Here is a 4867-nt window from a genome sequence, read left to right on the forward strand (position 1 = left end):
GCGAGGTGACTTCCTAAAATGACAAAATGACAAAAACAGGTTAGCCTTATATTAAGAGTTTAGGATAGTGGGTCTGTGTCAGCAGGTTGGTTCCTCCCCCTTTCTGGTCACTTGGAGTTGAGGGACTGGAGTTGGCATGGCACAGGTAGGATTTGGATTAATTCTGAGTTCATTGGAGTGGCAAAAGACCAAGACGGCACTCTTAGGAGTTGGAAGGGTTTCATCCACAAGTGTTTGTGTGATACAGTGGTAACCTGAGGCATCAGGTGTTGAGTTAGCCTCTAACTCTGGTGTTCAGGTACAGTCTATTGAGTCTTTGAAGTTATGGTGCTTACAGTTCTCTGTAAGTGAGGTGAAGAGGTGCTGTTTTGTGAGGTCGTTGCTTGTCAGGCAGAATCAGGTTTTCCTTTCCTTTCCCACTTCCCTTCGTTGGAAGAACTCTTTCAGGATAATTTTCATCAGTTCTTGAGGGTCAAAACATGGTGATGTTTTCCCTTCTGGGGGTTAAGTTGGAGCTCGATCAGCGTGGAATCTTTGTGAGTTCTTTCGTTGACCTCTTGGGCTGGTTGTGTCAAGGTGGTGTTGCTTTACCTTGGAGTTACCACTGGATTCCCACAAGCTTGTCCCCCTTTGGTTTGCAAATGAGGTGGACCTGTTCCACGGTCTCTCCCGGTGACGTTCAGGTGAGTGTTGTCGTCCATACAGTCCTTTCCAGCGGCTGTTCCACTGTTTAGGTCTAGTATTAGCATGACAGTCTCGTTGTCTGTGGTAAGACAACACATTCCACTCACTGGGAGGTAGTTTAGCATTGTCTGGGCCTTGGGCACCCTCAAGGGCCAGATCTTGACTTTGGGTGTTGAAGTCATAAACAGCAGGGATTTTGGCAGTCTTTTCTGAAGTCGTACTTTGTTTGATTTATTTTGTAATTGCTGAGTGTTCATCGTGTGGGGGCATGCAAGAACCCCAAGATGGTGGCTTACCCCAGGATGAAGGTTTTTCAGGAAGAGAAATTTGTTCAGGTCCTCTTCCATCTCAGGTTCATTGCGGGTGCCGAAGTAGGCTTGTCTGAGTCTGCTATAGTAGGCTTGAGAAGACTCATGGCGACCTTGTTTCATCTCCAGGGCAGCTACAAGTCCTTGTTCAGACTCGATGTCATCAAACTCTCTGATGAGGGCTTCTCGGAGCAGGAGGTAGTCAGTCTTTGTGTGAGCAGGCTGACGGTCCAGGAAGCTGCGTACTTCAGGGCTGGAGGTTGCTCGGAGCTAATACAGTCTATTTTTGTCAGTGATATTGGGTCTCATTTCCAAGTGAAAGTCAATGTCTTGCAGATAGGCGTGAACATCTTGGCTGCCAGGCAAATTCGGCGTGAACTTGCCCAGGTTCTTGACTAGCTTGTCAAGGTCTCTGAGGTCCAAGCCACATAGTGATACGTGGTTGTCTGGAACAGAAGGAGATGGTGAGGGTTTTGGTAGTGACCCCTCAGCTTTCTCTTTGTGTGTCAGTTCATATGCATGCTTGAGTTCATCTTTAATGCTGTTGGACTCTTCTTTGATGTAGTCCAGCTGCTGCGTTAGTTGTCTGATCTCATGTCTAGCTTCACTCAGGTGAGTTTCGAGGGCTTTGGTTCTGCTGTCCTTGTCTTTAGAGTCTGCATTTACCCCTTCCAGTAGCTGTTCGACATACTCAAGCTTGTTAGCGACGTCAGCATGGTCGGCTTTGGCTTGTTCCATTTCTTGGGTGGTGGCGGCTAGAGTCTCTTGAAGATTATCGATTTCCTCTTTGGCAGCTTGATCAGTCTCATCTGGCTGTTCCGGTCGTTCCTGAGCCTCCAGTTCTAACTGGTTGATGCAGGATTGCATATGTGTCAGCTTGTGCTGGAGCTGGGCGGAATGCCTGTCACTCAGCTTGAGGGTGGCGATGAGAACATGACTCAAAGTACCTGTGATCTTGGCTAGGTCTTTGTGATTGTAGCTTTTGCTTGGGTCTTGCATCATAAGGCTGTTTAGGTTCGCATCCAGCTGGTCCTGTGTCAGATGCTGTAGCGTTTTGGCGGCCTTAGGGAGGAGGCTGTCCGTTGCAACACTTATCCATGCTTCTACGTCCTTCCAGTGGCCAACAGGGTCTTTGGGGCGAGCCATGTTTTGCGGCAGTTAGGGGGAAGATCTAAAACTGACACAGACCTAGGGGGAGAGAGAGAGAAAAGAACAAAAAGAAAACAAAACAAATGGCAAACAAAAAGTGTCATGGTGTAATGTCAGGTGTGAGCTACTGTTGAGTGTGGAATAAACAGGTGGGTGTTGTTCTCTGTGACTGTGATCCTCTGGGGGGCGGCATCTAACTTGTAGTCTCTGTGGGGACAGTCAGTAAACACACACAGTTAGGACAGCTAGAGAACAGAGAAAGAGAGCAAGACTGATAAGGAGTAGAGTGATAATTGGCTGCTTCCAGGTTCCTAGAGAGAACGATTCCTTTAGCTTTTGTCAAGCATGTGAAAGGAGGCTTCACGGCTGGAAGTTGGAAATGGGGAGCTCTAAAAACCAGGACTGTGATTGTTATTAAATTTTCTCCGCTGTGAAAGAAAGTACAATAACAATGACAGTATTGGGTTCTTACTCATTAGGATTGACACAATACACCAAGTAGACCACTTTTGGATGCGAATCTGAAATCAAATTTGAAAACACATCTTCTGGTTGACTTGTTTCGTCCTTGATTGGGTAGCGTCCTATGGCGAGAAAGGGTAGAGAGAGAGTCAGATTATTTTAACATAAAATGTTTAAGTTTCACAAACATCTGTTAAATGTTTCTAACGTTCTCTGCTTTCATGATTCATACAGGTACAATCTCAAAAGGGCAACGGTAGTCAACTCGGAAGAAGACAGTTAAAAGAAAGAATAGAAAGTGAAGCGAGTTTTCAAATTACAAAGTTGACAAAGTGGTAGCACTGTTGAGTCAATACATCAAAAGGGGTTAGTTTATTGTGTTATCAAGATAACTAATTAACCTAAGTAGACAGTAAAATCCTAATTTTACTTCAGGTTTGGCTAATTGGAGGCTACTGCATTGGTATGCTATGTTTACTGATGACTTGAGTTCAGTTACAGCCACTTACAGGCTAAACTGTCCCATTGCATCAACAGACAACAGGGGAGCACTGTCCTGTGAGGTAATTTAATACCTGAAGGATAATAATAATAAAAAAAGGAAAAAAAAAAAAAACCTGATTGCAAATTAATTTAAAACTAATTCAAATTAGTAATGACATTACGTGATTCAGAAGTTTGATTTTATCAATAACCCTGATTAAAAGCTGCTATAATTAATCAATAATTTTTATACAAAAGTGAAACCAAACACCAATTAACTATTAATGAAATTAAAATTTCCAAATAGTAATAATGTTGGTTAAGACTTACACTCAGTGAGGTTGTCATTAAAGTCATAAACACAATTATGATTTAATTAATCAGCAAGCATCCCTGCAAACCATAGTTATGACAATAAATCAATGATGATAGCGAATGGGTATTCCTGATGTCATTAAATTTGATCAAAAGTGTTTATTTAAAATTAATCAATAACTGTTATTGAGGTAGGGCTGCCAATCATCAATGAACTATTAAATGAAATTAAATTTTAAAAATAAATGTTATGATTAAATAATCAGTAAACACTGCTTATAAATCAACTTCAAATATCAACAGTCATAGGAAATGGTTGTTCCTATAATGTTAATAAGTTTCAGAAGAGAAAAGCATCATTAATTAAACATTAATGCACATTAATTAAGCAATTAATGTAAAGATACAGTCATAAACTATAAATCATTGCTAATAAACCAACAACTTATGAGCATTTGAATTGATAAAACAGGCCAGGTTAAGCAGGAAAAACATTTGACAAATGTAATTAAACCAACGATGAGATCGCACACAGAGGTTTATGAAATCTGCATTAGTCAAAGACTTTTCCAAGAAAGGGGAGAAACGCAAATAGCCTATAAAGTGAGAAATCAAGATTAAAATTCTCTCTAGCGTGAGTTGGGTTGTCACTTCAACTTAACACACTGCATTCAAGACCACAAGAGCGCTAACCACTAGCCTTCAATGCTACAGCCATACCACACACTTCAATGCAACAGCGTGAGCTTCAGTTAGCTTAGCCTTGTGCTAATGTCTACAGCCGATACACGTGTGGAGGACTGCGCCTGTGAAGGCCTTATAGGAGAAAGAATAAGGAACACGCTTATTGTTTCTCAATCCGTGCGCTGTACAGCAACTTATAGCTTTTGTCTCGTGGACAATAACTATTTACTGCAGTTCGCTTTCTCAAAAGCACTCGAGTTGCGCATTTGTGCGTTTAAACACACTGGTAACACAATAAATCATACAGCAACACAACAACTTTGTTTCTCTATCTCTGATCTATTCTTGCAGACAAAATAGAAAAGATAAACAATGTTTTTGTGCTTAAAAGTCAGATCCTGCTGTGCCCGCATCCTCCACCATTATTATGTAGGGGATCAACCTACGTTTTAAGATAAATCAGGGATTTATTAGCTCATTTCAATAAACCGGATCTTGAAGATTCGAATCATTGATTCGACTTAATTGAGTCAGACTGAATCAGATTAAAAGATTCACACTTTGTCTACCATTTGTACTGCAAATAGAAGACATCGTATTTTACCAATCTTGTTAATATTATTTACGTGGCCAACAATAATGACATAACACACTATTGGGTTAACTTTTAGCAAGGTAACAAGATCTACAGCTCGAGGCAATGACTTAGAAGCACATAAACAAGAACATAGTTCTTAAAACTAAGAACAAAGATTTATTGAGCTACACTACGATACATGAAA

The 4867-nt window shown here is 41.1% G+C and overlaps 1 pseudogene; it reads right to left on the reverse strand.

Annotated features, from left to right (window-relative positions):
* Window positions 1–386: 386 nt before the first annotated feature.
* Window positions 387–2138, reverse strand: LOC130245234 (uncharacterized; annotated as a pseudogene).
* Between the last annotated feature and the right edge of the window lie 2729 nt (window positions 2139–4867).

The sequence above is a fragment of the Danio aesculapii genome, chromosome 18, assembly GCF_903798145.1.
Source record: "Danio aesculapii chromosome 18, fDanAes4.1, whole genome shotgun sequence".
Classification (NCBI taxonomy): Eukaryota; Metazoa; Chordata; class Actinopteri; order Cypriniformes; family Danionidae; genus Danio; species Danio aesculapii.